Genomic DNA, 25,556 nt, shown 5'->3' on the forward strand with positions numbered 1-25,556 from the left:
GAAAACAAACACACTGAAATGACAAAGCAAGTATCAGACCCAGGATAAGATGTGACATAGGTTTTGGAATTATCAGAGAGGAGATTTAAAATAACTAGGTGTATGTGCAACTCTGTTTCGGTTTGTTTCTAAACCTTCAGCTGACTATGCAGAATCCCAGCTGCCCATGTCTATTAGCCCAGGATAATTTATCAGGACGTTCTGCCTAGTGTAGCAAACACTCCCGCATCTCAGTGCAATAAAGTTTCAAGAACAAATACGTAGTGTTTGCTCATTTCTACTCTAATGTGTCCAGGAGGGAAGTTGCGGTGAGAAGAGGTGTCTGATTCATAAAGTCACTCAGGAACCCAGACTCCCACTGGTTTGAGACCCAGAACCTACAGCTTGTGGACTGATGCTTAATAGAAGACAGAAGGTGAGGGAATGATGAATTTCAGGTGGACTATTTTTTAACTGTTGTAAATACACTTACCATGAGCTCTTCTCTGTTAACACATTGTAAGTGCACAATGCGGTATTGTTAACTGTGGGTGCAGTGCTATAGAGCAGATCCCTAGAACTTGTTCATCCTGTGTAACTGAAGCTTTGTATCTGTTAAACTTTCATATAATTATCCAGGCTGTGACTGTGTATCTGTGTACCTTTCCATTGGCTTAATTAATCATATGGTCCTGACTTACATCAAAAGATCAAAAACGTATGTTGTCTGTCAACTCTGCATGCAAGAGGACAACAGGTGTTTGGGGGAACTGGAGGGTAACACACTAACCATGTGTCACTTGAGTTTCTCTCTCTCTCCTGCCCCTACACACACACACACACTCGCCAGTGGTCTTTTTGGAAAATCTAACTTGAGCGATGCCTCTGATTGATGCTGAGCAATTCCTTGTAACATACACAAATGTGAAATGTGAAACTTCACAGCCCTGTTCTGAAATATGTCACCATGTAGAGGAAGAATCTCCCAAGGTACAGATTCAGCAGGACAGCCCTGTGTGTTGTGGACAGTGAATCGTCGCTGTTCCTTGTATCATAATTTTCCTGCTAGTCTCATATACATGTTGCATATTAACTTGCATTAGGAGTGTTTCTGTTTTGTGGATGGATCTATTTTTTATTTATTTAAAGAAAAAATAATATTCAAATTCATTAAGCAGGACTCTCACACCAATGAAAGGATAAAATATATTCAAAAAATGTCTTATATAGAATGTCAGAAAAGGGAGAAAAAATACTAGCAGAGAGAATTTTATTATGCTTTAAATGATACAATATTAAACACAATGACTATACAAATAATAACCATAATGAGCAGTTTTGATATGTTTAATGAATCAGTAGGCAAACCTAAACAACAGCAAAAAAATAAATTACTAAACAGCAATGGCATTGGAGACCAACAGAGAGGTGACTTGAGGTTTTATCTCATGGATTTAGGAATTATAGGGATCAAAATTCTGAGCATCACTAGACTTGGATAGGACAGAGATTTGTACGTTATTCTCTTCTGAAACACAAATATAGAAGAAAGAGAGAGAGAGAGAGAGAGACAAGGAGAGGGAAAGAGAAAACTATCACGGTGAAAAAAGGTAAAATGTTCAAGAATCAGACCTACAAGGCAAGGAAGAAAGGGGGTCATGGATTGAGAATAACCTTAGAGATCAGAAAGCAACACACCCCATCACGTCAAAATGTGCACGTAACTGTGTTAAATTTCTCTGCCATGAAAAGGTATGACGTTCCATCATTCACAACAACATGGATGACCTTGGAGAAAATAATGTTGAGTGAAATAAGCCAAGCAAAAGGGAAAAAATGCCGCATGTTCTCCATCATAAGTGAGAGGTAAGAGAGAATGAAGGAAGGAAAGAAAAGCCACAGGGGTGCATTGGTCTTGCAGAGGGACAGAGCAGACCTGGGGTTGTGTAATGGGGTGGAGACAAGACGGAGGGGGAAGGACATAAGGGATTAATTGTGTGGGGGACATGAGGAATATAACCACAATTCGTAGTAATAGGCATGCTAATAGTACTGATCTGGCCACCACATTTTGGCCACAAGTGCCGACGGTAAGCTTTGTACCCTGTGAATATTCATAACCAATAAAATAAAATAGAAAATAAAAAAAATTGAATAAAAGAAGTAAAAGGCAAAATGAGAGCTTTTATTGCAAAAAATGCATGCTTGCAGCAATATCTGCAGTGCAAGTTTGTAAGTATTTGAAGGTAAGATGTTTGGGAATGCATGACCTGAAATCAGCAATGAAAATATTGTCAGAGAAAAGCTGACATAAAAACACGGATGTTATGACGAGGCTTTATTGAAGTTCAATTATGTCTGAAGATAATGCCCTAAACTGCATGGCTGTGGTACTTGGTAACAAATCAATCACCATGTTACACTTTATCAGGGTCTTCCCATCAGACTTTCTAACATGGGATAATTCAATTCAATTTCAAATGTAACAGGGTCATGAGGAAACAAATGTAACAGGGTCATGAGGAAACTAGTAAAAGGTTAAAAATACTCAGCAACACTTTTAATTTCCTCTTTAATTACAAAAGTGAGATTGACACTGGTTGATTTTTTATTTGTATGTTATGTTGTCAGCCCTTGGAAGTTCACATTCCACTAGCCTGGTAAATTTAGAGCATGACTGTGTTTAAAGGAAAGGCACAAATGATTGTTTAAAAATGTTTCCACTAATACTGACCCTCAATTCAAAGGATAAACACACCCTGCTGTCCTGTGTCCAGGTTCATAAGTAGAAAACTCAGCTCATTTGCTTATGTAATTTATTAATTTTTCCCTAAAAGTGTTTTCAGTGCAAAGTTCCTATCTCCATCGTGCTTCAGGTCTGTTCCCAAATTTTCAGGTTCAGAGATATTTGTATGTGTCCTCTGACCACTGAGGACACCAAGGATGATGGTTTTGACCAGAATACTCAGCCCGTTCCTTCTCTGTTGTCTGATTCCTGCCACCCATGGGACTGTCCACCTCAGTGCTCTGCAGCTTCTGAGGCCAGCTGGACGTCATCTGACACCAGGTGTGTGTGTTGTGAGAGGTGTCCTGGGGTCAGCAGATGCTCTGTCCTTACAGAAAAAGTGTTCTCAAGAAAGCTGCTTGATGGCTACAGACGATTTCAAGTTAATATTAGATAAATGTTTCTTTTAATCACAGATAAGTGAGAACATGTGGTATTTCTCTTTCTGTGCCTGACTCATTTCATGAAGCTAAAAATAAATAAATAAATACACAATTAATCTGTGGGGAGGAGAAGACACAACAATTACAATTCCTTGTGAAGTTGTTACAACAAGTGAACAGATATGAGGTTGTTGGGAGGGGGCGAGGCAGGGGGAAGGGAGGTTTTGGTAATGGGCCTTAATAATCAATACATTGTATATTGATAAAATAAAACAAAATCCAAAAAATGTTTCTATGAATCAGCTCTACTTGATATAGACAAATTGGTTACTATGTTAAATCAGCACTGGTGGTGAATCTTTTCAAAGAGAGCTAATATTGCTTTGGTCATATGTAACTGGTCAACAAGATAATCCTGGGAATTTCTGAAGGTGGAACATGGCCAAGAGACAAATCTCAAGGGCTCTGGACATCTGCAGGGGGATTTTCTTCAACTTCCTTCCATTCTTCAGAGGATTCAGAGGTGTTTTATTTAACACCTGCCTCTTTTCTCTATGTCTTGATATAATCCATTGGCAAAATGTTACAGCTCTTTCAGTTGATAAAAAGCTGCTTTATTTTGTGTTTCCAACCTGTGATATGAAAAAAATTACATAAAGTGAGCTTGTCAAAATTCTAAACACAAGAGCACACACATATGAAACTCAGTCGTGACTAGGAATTTTTTATTGAGGATGTACCTAATTACACATAAATTACATAAATATATTCAAGGTGAACAATGGCATGAGTCTCTAGTGATTATATAAGACAAAAAATGGGCAGCCTCATTGGTGCCTTTTTATTGTTCCCATTAGGGACTTATGTCCATGTGGACACATGACACAGTTCTACTCATGGAGGCTGGAGAGATGGTCTGCTGGGGCTTTCCTGATTCTTCAGTAGGGCATTTCAGAAGAATGATCCCCTTTCTTGTATAAAACAAAATATCATCATATCTGTGTGTGACTGGAAAGTCATTCATGTCCACACTTGATAAGAGCGAACTGTGTCATGAAGCTAAATTGTGAAGCTTATTAGTGTCTAACATTGAGAAAATTAATTAACTGGATACATGAACTGTTGAAATACCTAAGTCTGGATCCATTCTCATATGTTCTTCTTGTTTCACTACCTTGTGATTTGTGTCATTGTTTAGTCAGTTCCAGTCACCTCTGTTTACTTTCTGCTGAAACAGAGCACATAATCATCTAGAGATGTTAAGATTAAAAGGAAAATGAATAACTGACTTGAAAAATAACCTGAGTTCGAGGTGAGGTACCAATTATTTTGTTGGTAGTAATACAGGTAGAAGTTGTGAATAAATGCTATGTGCTCAAAATAATTTTATCGTATTTATGGCAATTCCGCAGATTTCTTAGATTTATTAGAGACTCACATTGAGAACCTTGAAATAATTTTTTTGTGTTTATTAATTATGCCATTATAACACAACTGGTTATTTTATTAACCAGGAATTGCTATTCCAATGTTATCTTTACATTAGACTAAGATCCTCTGCCTTATGTAAAATAACTCCAGATGAGAGAAATTATTTCACTTATTACAGCTCATAAATTAGCCAAAACAGGAATAAGCACACGTGATTTTGGAGAAGTGCACGTCGGTGAACACTTTTCAAACAAAGGGGATTCTCACATCATCCGGAAAACAACATTAAAATAGACAAGCTCAGGAACTTTCAGAACCGCTCCTATATCCCAATTACTTGGCTGTCCGGATGCTCTCAGGACACACACAACTCTGTTCACCTCAGTAGAACTCAGGTCATTTGCATATTCATGAGGTGGAGTATTTTATAGTTCAATAACTAGCTCGGCCTCAGAGGAGAAGACCGATGGCACATGGGCCACGCCACAGTGAGAGGCTGCGGGTCCAGGTCCTAATCCACCTTGAGGACATGCATCTCCTGCCTCACCCCTGAGCTCATAGCAGGCAGAGCTCCCCTCTCTGAGGAACAAGACCCCCCAGGACACTTGTCTCACTGTGAACCCACATCTGAGTATTATGGAGACCACCTCGATCATTTATGAGCCTGTCAGTGTCGCTATTGCTGAGCTGTTGCACTGACCCCATGCTGGCCTCACCAGGCACCAGAGCAGCCTCTGTAACTCAGAGAGAGTGACCATGAGTGTCCAGCAGGACTCATGGGTGGCTGTGAGATCTATTGGGCACTTCTGAGTTTGTTTCCCTGCACCTGTCTGGGTGACCTATGATCCCAGGCTGCTCAGTAGAAAGACCCCTGATTCTCAGAATAACCATGGACTGTGTGATCCAGGGCTGGGTCCCTGATTATATTGACAAGAAGTTGAATGGGGCACTTCATAAACAAATGTTTTCCAAAATATTGCTTGAAAATTCTGTTTTGAATAAATCTGAATCTTGTCCCCAACTCCTCATAATAAAATGTACACAGTATTTACATAGTTACCATTCATGCACATTGGTCCTCATATCACTAATCTATTTATGATCAACTCAGGTTCATTCATCTGCCACCATCTCTGAATCACCACTTTTCTGTCAAACACTCAGGCCAGGTAACATCACTAGACCTGAAATCTGAATGCCCTGTTACTGCGATCAGTGTGTAACCCAAAATTCTGCACCATTTGAATTAATGAAGGCACCCCTGTACTCCAGAATTTTACTAGTGAGACACCTACGAGAACTAAAAATTCCTTCTAAATATTGCTCTCCTTGCATTATCGTTTCAGCTGAATGCTCCCAGTAAAATAAAATATTATAGGAACATCTGCATTGCTTTAAATATTTGCATTTATGTCAGTATTTTTGAAAGATGAAGCTCCAGGCCTTGACAGCCTCTTCCCAGCCAGCTCTGCACATGCTGGAGCCTGTGCTGGGCGTGTCCTGAGCACCCCCTGCTGCCCAGTGCTGGCCCTGCAGGGGAGGATCCTGTCTGGGCTCAGGGTGTGTTATCCTCGCAGCGTCTCTACTGCAGTATTAAGGGTCTGTGCCACAGCTTCAGAGTTTTCTTTCAGGGACACCATATGCTTTTGTCAGCATTTCTTAAGATAGTGAATTGGTCTCACTAAACCCAAATGCTCTGTAGAGAAAAAACAAGTGAACGTTTTATAAAACTACCTGGAAGCCTGTTCCCTGGAGCTGGCAGATGCAGTGACATAGTTGACACTCACGGTGAGTCCAGAAATTCTCGGGGGGTTGGGACAGTCTCTTTTCTCCTTCAGGGTTATCTTGCAGATGGTCATAGCAGAAAACACCTGAGTCTACAGAATTATGGGGCTCAGAGCCCACTCCACAGCTAATAATGCAGGTAAACGCGCGCGCACACACACACACACACACACACATACACACACACACACACACACACACACGGGCTAGTGTTAATGGTAATGGGCAGGAAATATGTACTTCTTGTCTGTATTTTACATGTAGGTAGTGCCTCTACACTGACCCTGGGCCTAGGATTGTGACTCGCTTTGTCAAACAGAACAAAAGTAAACACAATGCCAGTGTAGACTTGGGAAGTGCACACATTGTGGGATTTCCTGCTCTACCATCACACAGGAACTCTTTAGATGCCTGTGAGAGGGGGCCAGGGTCTCCCTGAGGAGGGCCAGACATACAAAGCCATGCCCAGTCAGTGCAACCACACTGAGCACCCTGACATGATCAAGTGGGATTCTCCCAAAGGATGCAAGGATGGTTCAATATACTCAATTAATAAACATGATTCATTACTTCAAAAATTTAAAAAATATCAAGAACAAGAATCATATGGTCATCTCAAGAGACATAGAATAAGCATTTGATAAAATACGCAATCCCTTCATGATAAAGACTCTTCACAAATTAGGTATAGCAGGAAAAAATAAAAATTAATAAAAACTAGTAAAAGCCAAACATGACAAACCTACCAAAAACATCATCCTGAATAGAGAAAAAACAAAAGTGTTCTTTTTGTTTGTTTGTTTGTTTTTCTTTAAGAGCAGGGAGAAGACAAGGATGGCCACTGTCACCTCTCCTATTTAACATAGTATCGGAAGAGCTGGCCAGAGCATTCAGAGAGGACTAAGAAGTAAAGGGAAACCCAATGGGCCAAAACAAAGTCGAATTTTTCCCTTTTGCAGATGACATGATCTTATATAAAGAAAAACCTAAAGAATCTAGTAAAGAACTCTTAGAAGTGACAAGCAAATTCCATAAATTAGTCTGAAACACAATCAATATATGTAAAATACAGTAGTGTTTTAATACACCAAGAACAAACTATCAGAAAAGAGATTGAAAAAGCAATCCCATTTACAATACTCACCCCAAAATAAAATACCTAGAAATATATTTAACCAAGGAAGTGAAAGATCTCTACAATGAGAACTACAAAACAATGCTGAAAGAAATTAAATAGGACACCAAAAGACGGAACGCCATGTCATGTACATGGTTTGGAAGTGTTAATGTGAAAATGTCCATACTACCCAAAGGTATATACAGTTTCAATGCAATTGCATTCTTCAGAGAAATAGAATAAACAATCCTCACATTCATATGGAACAACAAAAGACATCAAATAGAATCAAAAGGAAAAACAAACAAATGGGATTATATCATACTAAAATCTTCTGCATTGCAATGGGAACATTGAACAGAATGAAAAGATGACTTACAGATACGGAAAAAATTACAAAATATTCATCCAACAAGGACTAATACCCAGAATATTCAAGGAATTCAAACAACTTCACAGTAAAATACATATGTACATATATATGTAAAGTACATATGTACATACATATTTTAAAAATTGACAAAGGTGCTGAAAATGCATTTGTCAAAAAAGACATACAAATGGCCAGCAGTCATGAAAAAATGCTCAACATCACTAAGCATCAGGGAAATGCAATTGAAAACCACATTGTGACATCACCTCACTCCAGTTCCACTGGCTAAAATCAAAAAGACACAGAATAACAAACGCTGGTGAGGATGCAGACAAATGGGAACACTTCTAGACTTCCCGTGGAACTGTTAGTTAGTTCAGCTGTTATGGAAAACAGAACGGCCATTTCTCAAACAATGAGAAGTTACAGTGGGGTTGTTTGAGATCCTTACACATTCTGGATATAAATCCCTTGCCAGGTGTATATTTTGTAAGTACTTTCTCCCATTCTGTAGGTTGTCTTTCTGCTCTGTTGATTGTTTCCAGTGCTGAGCAGAAGTATTTTTATTTTCACATAGTCCCATTTGTTTAATTTTCTTTTGTGGTTTCGTTCTTTTAATGTACTGAACTACATTTATTCATTGCGTGTGTTGAACGATCTTTGCATCCAGCATTAAAGTGAACTTGATCTTGCTGAATAATATCTGCAATAAACTTAATCTTTGTAAATATGTTTACGACTATTTTAGTGGCCTAACATATTATCTATCCTGAATGATTTTTCATGTGGGCTTCAGAAGAATGTGCGCTCTGCCCCTGATGGATGGAATGTTCTGTTCACTGTTTTTAGGTCCATTTGGTCTTAGATGTAGTTCAAGTCTGATGTTTCTTTATTGAACTTCTGATTGAATGATCTGTTTTTGAAAGTAGGGCATTCCAAACCCACTGTGACAATTGCTGTATATTTCCCTCCAGGTCTATTAATATTTATTTACATATTTATGTCTGCATACACTCTCTATGTATGTACTTATGTACACATACGTATTTGAGTTGTTAAATGTTCTTGATGAATGAACTGCTTTATTATTATGAATAGCTTTTTAATCTCTTTTTACAATTTCAGACTTAAACTCTATTTGGTCTTAAGTAAGTGTAGCTGCCCCTCCTATCTTTCAGATTCTCCTTCCTTACATCACTTTTATTCCTTTCACTGTGAACATTTTGCGTGCTATTCTGCTAATCTATGTCTTTGACTGAAGCGTTAATCCATTTACATTCAATGTATATATTGATAGGTGAGGACTTACTATAGCCTTTTCATTTATTTATTTTTCGGATTTCTCTGATGATCCTGTGATTCTGTCTTTCTCTCCTGCGGTCTTCCTTTCTGACTTGATGATATGCAGCATCAGTATGCTTTGATTCCTTTCTGCTTCACTTTCGTGTGTCCCTATAGCTTCTTGCTTAGTGGTTAGCACGAGGTTCATACACAACATGCAGTAGTTATCAAAGTTCCTTTGGTTGCAATAACAAGTTACTTTTGATTGAGAAGAACCCAGCAATTAACTCCCCTCAGACACATTTTATGTTTTTGATGTCCCAATAGATATTTTACCTCGTGCATTCCTTAGCACATTATATCTCCATATAATACAGTTTTTTTTCAGAATGTGTGCTCTTTTGCACGATGGAAAAGTTGAGAAATCTTAAGTTGAATCATCATAAGTCAGAGACTGTGCATCTTTCCACATGCTGCTAGACTGCACATTTTCTGTGAGAAATATACAGAAAAATTACTATTTATTTAAATCTAATTTAAATTCACATTGCATTAGCATCTCTGAAATAAGAAGTTCACACTTGTCACTGTACTTTTTCATTGTTATATATGACATTGTTAAAATGTGTTAGTTAATTTAGTTAACATTGCATCAGACATTCAAGGTCACCGATGCCCTTATCATGAAACTAACATGCAGGTAAGAGCCACCGTGCACTGAAGAAGAATTTAAAAGGGCTGTTTTTTTGTGTTGAATTTTATGAATTTTTCATATATCTCGTGTACTAAGAGTTATAGCCTTGTGGGTGCGCGCGTGTGTGTGTGTGTGTGTGTGTGTGTGAGAGAGAGAGAGAGAGAGAGAGAGAGAGAGAGAGAGAGAGAGAGAGAGAGAGAGAGAGAGACTGGCTATTACAGGGACCCAACCATGTGACATTTGTGTTATAAGGCTACACTCTAACCAAATCAGCTCAGTGGCAGCCCCTGGATTCAGTTATAATACACATTCTCCACCTTTCCCTACGTTCTTACAAAGAATGCACGTTTCATTTGAATTCAGGGTACATTAATTTCCTCTAACAGCACTCACTGTTGTGGATTGCTCTCTCAGCCTTTCTTCATATCTAATCCACATCATTGGCAATCATAGGTATTTGACTGCATGTATGTCTCCTGGTCATTGGGGACATTGGTTATATACATTTTGGGTGTGCAATTGATACATTTTGATATACACATACATTGTAAAATGATACACCAATGTGAGTACCAAAGTATCTATCACTTCATACACTTATCACTTGTATGTGTATCTCGAGGACAGTTCACATATACCCTCTTAGAAGTTATCAAGTATAAAATACACCATTAGTAACTAATGTCACAAGGGTGTACATCAGATCTCCAGAAGTCATTCATCCTGTTAAATAAAAGCTTTACGACCTTTTCCAGTATCTCTCTATTCCTACAACTCCAATTCTCTGAAAACCACCGTTCTGCCCTGTGAATTTGACTGCATATATGGGGTCTGCTCATTGGGGACATTGGTTACATTAAGGGTCACAAGCCTGCTTGGTCCATTACCTAATCACTGCGTGACACTAGCGTCTCTTGGTCTTGTCCACCAGGTGCTGTGAAGCTGGTGGATCCATCTGGACATGCTCTGCCATAAGTTGTGTGACTTGTTATAGGTGGCCTGGCACCACCAGCCGCATGTTCCCCTCACAAGATGCAGGCCTGTCCTGCACTAGCGCCTGAATTGCCTGGTTACATGTCTGAAAGTCACAAGGGCTCACTTTCATAGGTAAGGAAGGTTCAGCTGACCCGCCTGTCACCTGTTCAGGCCTCCGTAGATAGATGAACACACCATATGGGCATTAGGGGACTGAGTGGGGTTGAGTTCATCGATGGACAAACCTTTATTCAAATCCACAAGGGTCAGAGTTGTGTGTATCTGAGGTAAGGAGATCATGTATGAACAAACGGTGTTTGTCAGAGGTCAAAGAATGTGAGCTTAGAACACACAGCCAAAGGGCCTTTTTTTAGTTCAATTATTTCCAGTCAAGAATGATGAGAATCTTCCGGAAGATCTGCTTGTCATGAATGAAACATGAGTCATAGAAATTCGGTGACGGAAAAGTCACCTTAGTGACTGCTCAAATCTCATTTTCAAAAAACATCGTCAGTTTCTCCGTCGTTAACCAAGAGAGGATGTGAGGAGTTCAAAACACAAAGAAAAAGGCATGAAGTGTCTCAGGAGACACCTCCGACCTTGGAGAGGACACGAAACCGTTGATGTCTTCAGGAAACACCTCAGTGTCCTCTGCACCTGCCACTGCCACGAGGCCCCTGAGCTCAGTGTGTCCTGCGCGCCCCCTGGTGGTCCCGTGTGTCCCTGCAGTAGGTTCTTGTCTGGGCTCCCACTGACGTCCCCTCACTGTGTCTCTCGCACAGTAATACGTGGCCGTGTCCTCAGCTCTCGCATTTTCAGTTTGCAGATACAGTGTGTTCTTGGCGTTTTCCCTGGAGATGGTGAATCGGCCCTTCACGGAGTCTGCGTAGTATGTGCTACCACCACTCCAGCTAATGGCTGAGACCCACTCCAGCCCCTTCCCTGGAGCCTGGCGGACCCAGCTCATTGCATAGTCATCAAAGGTGAATCCAGAGGCGACACAGGTGAGACTCAGAGACCCCCCCCAGGCTTCACCAAGCCTCCCCCGGACTCCACCAGCTGCACCTCACACTGGACACCTGCAAACACAGAGACACCCTGGTCAAAAAACTCTCACACGAATCCACTATTTCTCCCACCCATAACCACACACATTCCCAATGTCTGTATTTCGCCTTAATATGACCTTTTAATACAGCAAGAAGGAAAACGCAGCTCAGTCCAAACTCCATGGTGACTCGTCTGTGTTCAGTCCTGATCACCGAGTTGGAGCACCTGGGAATCTGGGGCTGGTTCTCGTCTCCCAGAGCTGCAGGGTCAGGGCTGGGCTGCTTTACATCAGCAGGGGGAGGCCCTATTTGCATGTCCTCCTGCTACATAGCAGGCTCTGTGGTGGGAGCCTATGAAGAGGGCAGAGTCCAGAGCAGATGTGACGGCTCCAGGGGAGTTTGGTGGCAATAACTATATTTGTGACAATATGTTTTTTATTATACGATTATAACTTGATAGATACTTATAATTCATCTACATTGTTTTTGCACAGAAACACAAAGTATTTGAGGCACTTATGAATACTAATTCTTTATATAGATGTACAGTTATAAACAAAATCATCAAAGGATTATACAGTGTATCCAAGTGCTCATCTTTGGGCAGAGGGAGCCTCAGTGTCTGGGTCTGTGCTCCACACCATGGATCCAACCCCAGGACAGAGCTGGGCCTGCCTAGTGACATTTGCCTAGTTAGGTTCTCCTTCCTGTAATCACACTTTGTGATTTTGCTGTCTTATGCCTTTTATTCATATCATACTTAGAGAACCAGAGTTCATGCAGATGCAACTTAAAGGATCTCTGAAATTATATGTTCCAGTATTTCCCTATCTCTCTCTATTGACATCTGCTTTTATTTGTAACCATCATAAGAAGCTATAATAGACAGAACAAACTGCACCTATTCAAAGTGTGCACTTGATGAGTGCTGACATACATGTGCACCTGCACAGTCACCACCACAATGGAAATAGTGCACAAATATTTCATCCCAAAGCATTTCCTGCTGTTCTTCTGATTTCTTCATCCCACTGCTTCCTTCCTCTCTCCGTATGTCCAGGCAGCTCGTGAACTTCTTTATGTTACTTCACAGTATTTTTTTCTCATCTACAATTGAAGTAAATGTAATATACAGTCAGTGCTTGGGATTCCTTGCTATACTTCATTCTGATCTTTTTTTCAAAATGTGTGACTTAAGCACTCATGACTTTTAATACGGTGTAGTATCCCGATGTATGAAAATGCTTCTTTTATTCAGTTTACCTGCTAATGGGAATTTGGATCATGCTCAGATGCTGGATATTATAAAGTAAGCTGCTGTTAGAATACAAATGTAGAGATGGAGTAAAAGAGTTTTTTCTTATTGTTTCAAGAAACACAATAACACTAGCAAGCCCATTGGATAAGTGGCAAATTAGTGCATTTTCTTAAAGAAATCAAAGAGTGAAGTGAACAAGACAAACAGCAAACCTGAAATCTGGAGAGAGTAGTTTTCAGGAAAAACAGGACCAAACCTTAGCTCACCTGGGTCGGAGATCACTAGATGGCAAACACACTAGAGTAAAGATGAAACTAGAAATATTTCATGAATTTCCAAATGTCCAGTGTGCTAAAGCATCAGAGTGTGAATCTGCCGGGATGCACACATCTGCAGGGATCCTAACTTCTTTCTGGCTTCTCCAGGGTTGGGGAGAATCACTCAGCTCCCGCCTCCTGGGGTGGTGCTCAAGGGGGAGAGGAGGAGCCCCCTGCCTAGTGCTCCAGCACCTCCTCCAGCTCCTCCACACAACAAGTTATCAATGTGCACGGGAGGCAGCAAAGCCAATATTTATGCTTTACATTTTGAGAAACTGCTGAACAGTTTTTCAAAGTGCATATAAATTTTATGTTCTCACCAGCATTTTATGAACAAACTGATTTCTCCACATCCTCATCAATAGCTCTTATTATTCCTCATTTTTATCATATTCATACAACGTGGCACAAAACAGAAACCTAAAACATAAAAGAACCCGAAAACTGAACACTGCATATTATTAATTCCACCGATGAAAATTATCCAGAATAGGCATGCGTGGAGACAGAAATTAGGTTAGTGGTCACTGGACCGGGATAAACAGTAGAAAGGGAGGAATGGAACGTGACACTGAAGATATGTGTTCATTTGGGGATCTTCAAATAATCTAAAATTAAATTCTGGTGGTGTTTGCACAAATTTTGTTAATTATTTTGTGAGTAACATATACTGAAGTCTTCTAAACTGTACACTTTTATAGGTTGATTTTATCATAAGTAAAATATATTTCAATAATTTATAAAAAAATCTATCATTAACTTTCATCAATTAATACAGTTGTACAATTTTTTACAGTTTATAACCCATATGAAACATACTTTTGTGAAACAAACAACAAACATTGTGATGTCAGTAATTTAAAGGATATGAGTGCATTGTCTATTTTCTCTTTTGTTCTCTGTGATTTCTGGCTCATGTCCATAGAGTCTGCGCACACACCTAGTTCCTGAATTGTTTCACCTATATTTTGCCTTAGTAATTTTTCAGTTTCAGGTCTTATACTTAAGTCTTTAATCCACTTTGAGTTGAATTTGTATACGGTGTGAGGTAAATACCTAGTGTCATCCTTCTGCTTATGGACATCCAGTTTTCCCTACATCACTTGCTGAGAGGAAGTCCTGTCCCCAATGTAGATTTTTGTTGCCTTTGTCCAATATCAGATGGCTGTGAGCCTGAGGGGTGATTTCTGTATTCTCAATTCTGCTCCACTGGTCTGAGTGTCTATAGTCAGTACTAATAGTGTCTACAGTCAGTAAAAATATATTTCAAAATAGCAAGGAGAGTAAGTTTCAAATGTCTTCCCCCCAAAATTCTAAGTTGATGCGATGGATATATTGACCAGCTTGACCTGGAAAATCTACACAACTCTTCCAGTTGTCGAGAAGGCAAAACATCACTAGACAAAATGTCTCATTAGATTAGTTCTACTATGTTTCCATTTGTATTGTCAGGGCTAGTGCTCAGACCCTTCAAACCCATTGTACAAGCTGCATCACAAACCCCTCACATGCCAGGCTCGGTCAACAGACACTTCACACACAGGTCCACACTAGGTAATTGGAAAGATCCCGGTATCATTGGCAGATGACATGAGCTCCATCTTCAGCAACAGCAGCAGCAGCTTTCAGGTCCAGCAGCTGACAAGTCTGGTGGTGGCAGAGGTGGTGGTGGCAGCGGCCTTGCAGAGGGTCCCAGTGGCACTGGCAGCAACAGCTTGGTCAAAACCCTCCAGAAGCAGGAGAGGCTTCCCATAGCCCCTGTGGACCTCCCAGGGGTGGGGAGAGCACCGTGGGTCAGAGCCACTCATCCTTTATACTTCAGTCCATAACCCAGGAAACCTGGGTGCACGTGCGCAATTACATTAGACAATAACCAAGGAACACCTGGGCGCACGTGCACATTTACATCAAATGCTCAGCAATATTTTGAACATCTGAGGGGCCCTGAACATTTTCCTATATTTTCCCAACAGATATAATTATTCTGCATTATATACGTTTTTCAAAACGTCACTCTGTTCCTCATAAATGAATACAATTATGATTTGTCATATAAGATGATATTAACAAAAAGTGAAGGAGATATAGCGTCTCTCAGACCACACAGTGGTAAAGGATCAAGGTGTCCCTCAGAAATCCCAAATGAGCTGAGGACAGCGGCCAGCACAGCTACTATTCAACACCTTCAATGTGGCAAGTGGAAGTAAACAAGCAGCAACCAGAAGGAAACATCAACATAGCCCTTTTCTCCAGGGGTGACACGAGGAGTTCTGGGTTCAGGTCTCACAATAAGAAGCTTGGGTGTCATCACTCCCATCCAGAAAAAAGTAAAAACTGAACAAAATGAAAATTGGTGACAATTCTTATATCTGTAGAAGAATTTATGTCACTGGGTGAACGGCTGTCCCCAAAAGTGAAGATGCAGCCAGGAAGACACAGAGGGTCATAACCTGTCTGATTAGAAACTCATGAGCAGAAACCTCTGTGGGACCCAGGACTGGGGGAGAAAAACCAGAGCTGCAGCTGAAGAATTGCTGAAGACTCAGAGCTGGGAAGTCTGAGAGTTGGGTGCAGCCCAGTGCAATGGTTTCAGGGATCCCCAAACTTTAAACTCTACCTCAGGGGCCCACCGTGTTCTCCAGGAAAATATCAGAGAAGAATCCTGATGTTCACAGCAGAGAAAGGGAGGAAGGAGCCATTCTGAAATACCCCAGAGCATGACCTTCTCTATAAGACGCCTTGACCTTAGGAGAAGCGAGTTTAGCTGATCCTAATGGACTGCAGATTCATCAGAGCATCATTGACCTGAGAGAAGAGAAAAAATGAATCCCCTCCCCCTCCCGCAAGAGACTTGCAGTGTCCCCCAAGGCAGGGTAAAGGGAGAGGCACTTGGAAAGGTCCCACCCAGGAAACGGCTCACTAAAGGACAGAAGTCATCCTAGGACTGTGCACTGCTTCCCTACCCCACACCTTACCCACATCCACAGGGCTTCTGTATCATGACAGAGAGAAACTAAAACATAACATGCACCTTAGACACGATTTAAGAAGTGTCCATGAAAATGTAGTCCACAGAGGAGACAAAAACAAGGACATCAGGGACATTTTATGGAGTTTGTTCTTTGTCTTGTCATCCCGTCAGGCTCTTGTCTCTGACAGACCCACCCCAAAATTCACCCAAGCAGGGCTCTGCTGTGTCTTCATCTCTGTGCTTGTCACCCTGAATCCTCCACATGGAAATATCATAGCTATGTGTGGCCCTCAGGCATCTGCTTCTCCATCCAGGACACTGAGGAATGGACAGAGAGTGGGACAAATTCTGAACATCAATGTCCACAGTGTAGATGAGGACCCAGAGGCTAAACTGCCCTATTGAGGATAGAGACGCCATGGGCAGGTGTCCTGTAGCATGATAATAACCACGTGGCTGTAACTGCACTTTGTATACGGAAAAATGCTGATTTAAGTACAGGGTCCTCAAGACTAATCTAAAGTTTCTGGAAAATAATACTAGATCATAACGATTTGTCTGTCAGGAAAAAAACAGGTCAAGAAAAAACCTGAGAAAGAAAAGTCCCCAGTGAAAAGAACCTTCTCATCTGCACATGAGGAAAGGTACTTCACTCTGTGCTGCCTGCAGTGAGAATGTGAGAAATTAGAGTCACAAAGAACAAAGCAGGACATGACCCTGAGGGACATCTGAGAGTCAGCAGAGCAGAGGAAACCTCAGATCCCAAGAGGAACCCATATCCCCTCTCTGCACCTGCTCCATGGGGCACAGGAGCTGGGTGGGCCTTGAGCGGCCCCTGCAGCCCAGACCCCTCCTGTGTCCTGCAGGGAGGTTTGTGTCTGGGCTCATGCTGACTTCCTGTCAGTGTGTCTCTCCCACAGTAATACACACCTGTGTCCTCATCAATCCCAGAGCTCAGCTGCAGGAAGAACTGGTTCTTGGATGTGTCTCTGGTGATGGAGGTGCGGCTCTTGAGCGATGGGTTATAACCTGTGCTTCCAGTATAAATTATGCGTCCCATCCACTCAAAGCTCTTCCCTGTGGGCTGGCGGATCCAGTGCCAACCATAATCACTGGTGATGGAGTAACCAGAGACGGTGAACATGAGGGAGAGGGTCTGCGAGGACTTCACCAGTCCTGGGCCTGACTACTGTAGCTGCACCTTGGAGAGGACACCTGGGGAGAAGGAGAATCAAAACTTTTCAGTCACATGCAGTCACAACCATACCGTAGACTCATGTGTGACATCTGAGACCCTCACCTTCAGGAGCAGTCACCAGGCAAAGAAGTAGACCCCACAGTCTCATCTTCTATTTCACCTGAACTCTGCCTTCCCCAGAGACCTGAGTCCTGTCTGAGGACAGACCTGTGAGCTTCCACATCAGAATTGTCCACATTTACTCTAGAGCTTGAAGGAAAATTTGCATGTGGGGGAGCTTTGTCCTTATAAGTGCTGAGGAACTGAGGTGGGAACCATTGTATTTTTTGAAGTGCTTATGTGTTTGTTTGTTTGTTTTTCTTGAAATTATTACACATGTATTTATGGTATGGGTGGGAACTTGGTGAGCTACATGACATAATGTGGCCCCAGCTTTCTGAGCCCAGATCTACCTTCCTTCAACCCCTGTGTTCTGTGCTGACTGGGACCCAGACCAACTCTCCCACATAAACTCAGGCTCTGGGTCTTGCTTCTACAGTTCGGATCCCAGCACAAACCCTGGTTCTTTCCCTGGACCCTCTCCTGTGATGTGGTTTTCGTGACACCTGAGAGCTTGTTACTTGGTATATTGTTGTTCCATGAGTTCCAGGCCTGCCTTGTGTTTTCCATCCTGCCATACAAGACACAGCACATCAGAACCCACAGAGACTCTGCAGAAAATGGTGCCCAGTGCATTACTGAGGACCCTGATTCTCAATATCTGGGAAAGATAAAAATCTTAAATGCCTCCATTCCATGGTCATTCCTGTTCATTTAAAGTGTACAAAAGTTCAACATATATTCACTTGCAACCCACATTGTATAGATTTTATTCCTTCATTTAATCCACCAAGCTTATCAGATATCAAAAAATAAAATTGATTACAATGGTTAACATGAAAGCAGTAATAACATCCTATTGCTAAACTTTTAAAAACAAATTTTCCCTTGATGTGCACCTGTCTGTGGGCATGAGAGCCAGTCCATGTCTGTGGCATCACTCTCTGGATGACTGCCCACCACAGAGAGAGAGGCCAGGGGCCGGGCTGGACGCTGTGCTGTGCCTGCCCCTGTCTGCTCCATGTCAGTCCCAAGGAGGGACAGCCCTTCAAGAGTCCTCAATGAATGACAAGACAGGAGCTGCTGGTGGGCAATTTGGGGATGATTCTTCAGGTCCTGTTGACTCCTACATTGTGTTGGAGTTTTATCAAAATGTTGAAAGACCTGGTGAAAGATGATGAAAAACAAACACTCTGAAATGATAAATCAAGTATTACAACCAGAATAAGATATGACACAGATTCTGGAATTATCAGAGAGGAGATTTGAAATAACTCTGTGTATGTGCATCTATGTTTAATTTTTATTCAAACCCTCAGGTGACTCTCCAGCGTCCTAGTGGCCCAGCTCTGTGTGTCCAGGAGAACTTGTCAGGAAGCTCCGCCTCATGAAGAAGCAGCGCAGCCTCTCAGTCGAGTAAGGGACAAGGACAAAGACCTGCATCTTGCTCGTTTCTGTTCTAACGTGCTCAGGAGGGAAGTTGCAGTGAGAAGAGGTGACTGATTCATAACGTCACTCAGGAACCAAGAGTCCCACTGGTTTCAGAACCAGAATCTGCAACTTGTGGACAGACATTTACAGAAATCAGAAGGTGAGGGAATGGTGAATTTCAGGTGGAATGTTTTTTAACTGCTGTAAAGACACTAAACATGAGGTCTCCCTAGTAACACAATTCAAGTGCATGACACAGGATGTGAACCACGAATGCAGTGTTGTAGAGCAGATCTCTAGACCTTGTTCATCCTGCATAACTGCCACTTTCCTCCTGTAGAACGTTACGTTAATTAGCCAGGCTGTGAGGATGTGTGTTATAAGTGTGTACACTTCCTTGGGCATAATATGTCATATGGCCCTGACTTACATCAAAAGCTAAAAAGTGTGTGTTATCTGCTTTTTCCGGATAAATGAGAACAACAGGTTTGTGTGTGGACTGGAGCCTGACACACTGAGTCCGTGTCACCTCTGTCTCTGTCTCTGTCTCTCTCTCTCTCTCTCCACACCCATCCACCCATACACACAAACGCTCACCATTGGTCTTTTGAAAATCTACCCAGAACTGTCCATTTGATTGATCCTGATAACTCCTTCTCATAGAATAAAATGTGAACCTCACAGTCCTGTTCTGTAGTAAGTCACAGTGTGTAGGAAGTATGTCCCATAGTACAAAGTGACAGGATGGCCCTGTGTGTTTGAGAATCAGTGCATCACAGCCTGTTTCTTTGAATCATAATTGTCCTGCAGGCCTCATGCGCATGCTGGTTTCTAACTTGGAATGAGTGTTGTGTTTTATGGATAGACCTAGTTTAAAAAAAATATTTTAAGATAATTATAGTATTGAAAATTCATTAAGTAAGACTCACACACCACTGAAAAGAGAAAATATCTTCATGAAAAAAAATGGTCTTAGATGGGATGTCAGAAAAGTGGTAAAAGTACTAGCTGAGAAAATTTTAAATGTCCTTTAAATAAATCAAACAATATTAAAAACTATTATTATGTCATTAATACTAACAATTAATATTCCTTGCATTTTTAGTGAAACCCTAAGGAAAAAATAATGATGATAATAATAATAATAATAAACAATAATAGTAAATCACCAAACACCAATGTGATGAGAAACCAGCAGAAACATGAACTGAGGAGATAATCTCTTTATATATGTGGAATCATTGATATAGAAGAAAGAGAGATAAAGAAAATTGTCAAGATGAATAAAGAGATGAGATTTAAGAATAGACCTACTCGGCAGAGAAGAAAGGGGGCATATGGATCATGAATAATGTTAGAGATAAATCGGTGATACACCACACCTTCTCAAAATGTGCCTGTAATTGGATGAAGTTTAAGTAGACTGAAAGGTAAAAGAAAAGGCAAAATGGGGTTTTCATTACAAAAATTGCATGCCTTTAGCAATATTTGCTGTGCAACGGTGTAAGTACATGAATACAAGATGGTTGGGAGTGCAGGACCAGAAATCAACAATAAAAATACCTGCCAGAGCAATGCAGATATAAAACATTAGATGTTAGACAAAGGCTTTACTGAAGTTCAATTATGCGTGAAGATAACACTACAAGCTACACGTTCTTGATACGTGGTAACAAACCAGTCACCATGTCACACTTTGTTCATGGTCTTCCTATCAGACTTTCTAACACAGAATAATGCAGTTCAACTTCAAATGTAACAGTGTCTTGAGGAAATTAGTAAATGTTAACTAAAATACTCTGAGTCACCTCAGATTTCCCCTTTAAATACAAAAGTGAGTGTGACACTGGTTGATTTGCTGTTTGTATATTACGAAGTCAGCCCTTGGAAGTTCACATCTGATCTGTGTGATAATTTTGAGACTGTCACTGTATGTAAAGGAAAACCGCATGTAATCATTTTAAAAGGTCTCCATTAATAATCATGCTCAGTTGAAACATAGAGACACACTCTTCTGTCCTGTGTCCAGGTTCCAAATTAGAAAACTGAGCTCATTTGCTAATGTGATTTAGTAATTTTCCCCTAAAAGTGTTCTCAGAGGAACATGTCTATCTCCATCCTGCTTCCGATCTGTTCCCAAACTTTAGGGCTCTTATATTTAGCTGTATATGTGTCCTGTGGTCATTGAGTCACAGGGCTTGATTGTTTGGACCACACTACTCAGCCCATTCCCTGACTGATGTCTGACCCCAGCCTCCCACAGGCTTGTCCCCCTCAGTGCTCTGCAGCTGGTGGCGCTGTCTGCATGTCCTCTGACATAAGGTGTGTGAGCTGTGAGAGGTGTCCTGGGGTCAGCAGCTGCTCTGTCCTCACAGATAATCTGTGCTTTCAAGAAAGCTGCTTGCCTTCTGTAGTTTGTCTTTCTGCTGTGTTGATTTTTTCTTTTGATGTGCAGAAGCTTTTGTAAATGATATAATCCCATTTGTATGTTTTTGCTTTTGTTCCTTGTGCGTTTCAGATCTTATTCGCAAAGTCTTTGCCTAGACATCTGACAAGGTATTAATATACAGAATACATAGGGTTCTCAATGCCAAAAGAGAAAAAAAAAACAAAACAGATATTCAAACAGAAATATGTGCAATGGAGATGAGTAGACAGTAGACATTTTTCAAAAGAAGATACTGAAATGGCTAACAGATAAATGAAAAAAATGTTCAGCATCAGTAATCATTAGGAAAATGCAAATCAAAAACACGTTGCGATATAATCTCAACCCAGATAGACTGGCCATTACTGAAGAGACCGTGAATAACAAATGCTGGTGAGGATGTGGAGAAATCAGAAAACTTCTACTCTGTTGGTAGGACTGTAAATTAGTAAAGCCAATATGGAGGTTTCTCAACAAACTACAGATAGAAGTGTCATATGATCGAGCAATGCTACTACTGGATTTATATCCAAAGGAATGGAAATCCTGTCAAAGGGACAACTGCACTCCCATGTTAATCACAGCTCTATTTCCAATAGTCAAGATATGGAGCCAACCTAAATGTCCCTCGACAGACTACAGGGTAAAGAAAATGTGGTTTATATACACCGTAGAATACTACTCATTAATAAAAACAAAATGAAATTCTGCCATTTGAATCAACATGGATGAGTCTGGAGAAAATCATATTAAGTGAAATAAGCCAAAGAAAGACAGAGAAATACTGCATATTCTCAATCATAACTGCATGCTAAGAAAAGAAAGAAAGAAAGAAAGAAAGAAAGAAAGAAAGAAAGAAAGAAAGAAAGAAAGAAAGAAAGAAAGAAAGAAAGAAAGAAAGAAAGAAAGAAAGAAAGAAAGAAAGAGAGAGAGAAGAAAGAAAGAGAGAGAGAGAAAGAAAGAAAGAAAGAAAGAAAGAAAGAAAGAAAGAAAGAAAGAAAGAAAGAGAGAAAGAAAGAAAGACGGAAGGACGGAAGGAAGGAAGGAAGGAAGGAAAGAAGAAAGAAAGAAAGAGAAAAAAGAAAGAGAAAGAAAGAAAGAAAGAAAGAAAGAGAGAGAGAAAGAAAGAAAGAAAGAGAGGAGAAAAAAGAAAAGAAAGAAAGAATTCAAGAAAGAAAGAAAGGAGAAAAAAGGAAAGAAAGAAAGAGAAAGAGAAAGAAAGAAAATGTGGTTTATATACACAATAGAATATTACTCATTAATAAAAACAAAATGAAATTCTGCCATTAGAAGCCACATGGAAGAGTCTGGAGAAAATCATATTAAGTGAAATAAGCCATAGAAAGACAAAGAAATACTGCATATTCTCAATCATAACTGCATCTTAAGAAAAAAGAAAAGAAAGAAAGAAAGAAAGAAAGAATGAAAGAAAGAGAAAAGAAAGAAAGAAAGAAAAGAAAAGAAAGAAAGAAAGAAGGAAGGAAGGATGAAAGGAAGGAAGAAAGGAAGAAAGAAAAGACCACAACAATACGTTGAACGTTCAGAAGGAGGGAACAAACCTAAGGACACTCGAGACGGGGGAAGGGAGGGAGGGTGGATGGGAGCGACAAGGCGGGTCAAGGGCATAAAGAAAAATTGAGATTTTCTATAATGAGTATGCTAATAATAAAAACTAAAAATAAATAAATAAAAAGTAAATATAGCTGCATGATGGCTGCAGATGATTTCAAATTAATATTAGCTAAGTGTTTATATTAATCAGCTGTACATGGTATAGACGAATAGTTTCCAATCTTAAGTCAGCGCTGGCCTTGACACTTTACAAACACCGCGAGGTTCTTTTTCACCACGTGTAACCAGTCAACAAGACAATCCTGGGAATTCTCTACAAGTGGAACATGGTCATGAAACAAGCCTCAAAGACACTTTGGACATTTCCTGGTGGATTTTCTTCAGCTTCCATTCATAAGGGGATTTTAATATGTTTTATTTATTGTTTTACTATTTTTTTTTCAATGTCTTGAAGTAATTTATTGGAAAAATGTTAGAGCTCTTTCAGTTGATAAAATGATGCTTTATTTTGTGTTTACAACCTGTATTATGAAAACATTTACATCAAGTGAGCTTGTCAAAATTCTAAACACAAGAGCACACACACACATATACACAAGGAAAATACGCTTTTGGAAGACTGACTCTTCAATATATGGTGCTGGAGATACTGGAAAACCATCTATAACAAAATAAAACTAGACCTGTATCTTCCACCATATTTGAAAATCAACTCAAAATGGATTAAAGACTTAAATGTAAGACCTGATACCTTACAACTTCTAAAATAAAACACAGGTGAAACACTCCAGGAATTAGGACTGGGGAAAAACTTTATGGATATATCTCAAAAGCACAGGTGACAAAAGAAAAAAAAAATAAACAAATAGTGTTATATCAAACTAAAAACTTTCTACACAGCAAAGGAAACAATTAACCAAACAAAAAGACAACCTGCAGAGTGGGAGGAAATATTTGTAAACTATGCATCCACCATGGGATTATTATACAGAATACACAAGGAACCCAGAAAATGTTGCCATAGGAAAAACTATAATGAACCAGATTAAAAATTGAGCAAAGGGGCCTAGTAGACATTTCTCAAAAGATGATATACAAATGGCCATCAGACACATTAAATAAATCTCAACATCACTAAACATCATGGAAATACAAATCAAAACCACACTTATATATCATATGATTCAGATAGACTGGCCATTATGCAGAATACAGAGTAAGAGATGCTGGACAGGATCCTGAGAAAGTGAAACCCTCCTACACTGTTGGTGAGACTGTAAATCACTGTAGCTATTATGGAAAACAGCATGGAAGTTTCTCAAACAATGACAGATAGATCTGCCATATGATCCAGGAATCCCACTGCTGGGTACATAACCATAGGCAAGGAAATCATCATGTTGAAGGGAAACTTGCACTCCCATGTTTAACGCAGCTCTATTTACCGTAGCCAAGATTAGGACCCAACTTACATGCCAATTGGTGGGTGTCTGGATAAGTAAACTTTGGTATCTGTACACAATGTAATACTACTTTGCCAATAAAATAAATAACAAAAGTCTGCCATTTGCAGCAATATGGATGAACTTGGGGAAAATTATGTTAAGTGAGATAAGCTGGGCACAGAAAGTGAAATACCACATGTCTTCACTCATAAGTGGGAGCTAAAAATAAAACAGAAAAAGAAATAAAGATACAATGATGACAATAACTTGTAGAAATTTCAAAAGGGGAGATCGTACGTAGGCCACCAGAGTGTGAAATGAGGAGGGGGATGGGTTTAGCATGGAATTGATAAAGAACCCCAAAATATATCACACTGTACAATGTTGAATATATTATTTATTCTGATATGAGCTTGTATATTGTACACAGATATGGATATTCAAAGCCATACCCCTCAGATATTTACAAAAAAATTCAATAAAAACAATAAAAAGAATATAATAAATTTACTTTTAAGAAAAAAATGAAAGAAAAAAATTTAAATCGTAGAATAATAATATTATAAATATTAATCTAGGAAAACGGGAGACAATTATTATTTTCCATTTATGCTGATCAGTGCTCAAAAGTTCTCAATAAAATCATGTTCAGTGTTAGATCCTTCGATCACTGAAGAAAGATAGTCTGGGAACTAAAGTTTAAAATGCACTAAAACAAATTTCTATTCTTTAAAATAGCAAATCAAGTTGAATGGATGGGCTTGATGTTATGCAGGTCACCACCAGTAGGAAATAGAGATCCTTCCCTTGGAACTTCTTGAGAAGCCACATGTGGACCTGGGGCACTAAGAGTGGGGCGATATCTTCCTGTTTCAACCTCCACTGCTGGTGGATACCCCTGAGAGGTTTAACTTATCTACAAATCAGGGCAGTAGCGACCTGTGGGAGTCAAAGTTCCCACTACAGCGAAGGAAGTTATGCATCA

The 25,556-nt window shown here is 40.1% G+C and overlaps 1 pseudogene; it reads right to left on the reverse strand.

Moving 5' to 3' along the window:
* Positions 1–11,353: 11,353 nt before the first annotated feature.
* On the reverse strand, positions 11,354–12,074 carry LOC134372872 (immunoglobulin heavy variable 3-23-like; annotated as a pseudogene).
* Between the last annotated feature and the right edge of the window lie 13,482 nt (positions 12,075–25,556).

This window comes from Cynocephalus volans, chromosome 3 (assembly GCF_027409185.1).
Source record: "Cynocephalus volans isolate mCynVol1 chromosome 3, mCynVol1.pri, whole genome shotgun sequence".
NCBI classification, from domain to species: domain Eukaryota; kingdom Metazoa; phylum Chordata; class Mammalia; order Dermoptera; family Cynocephalidae; genus Cynocephalus; species Cynocephalus volans.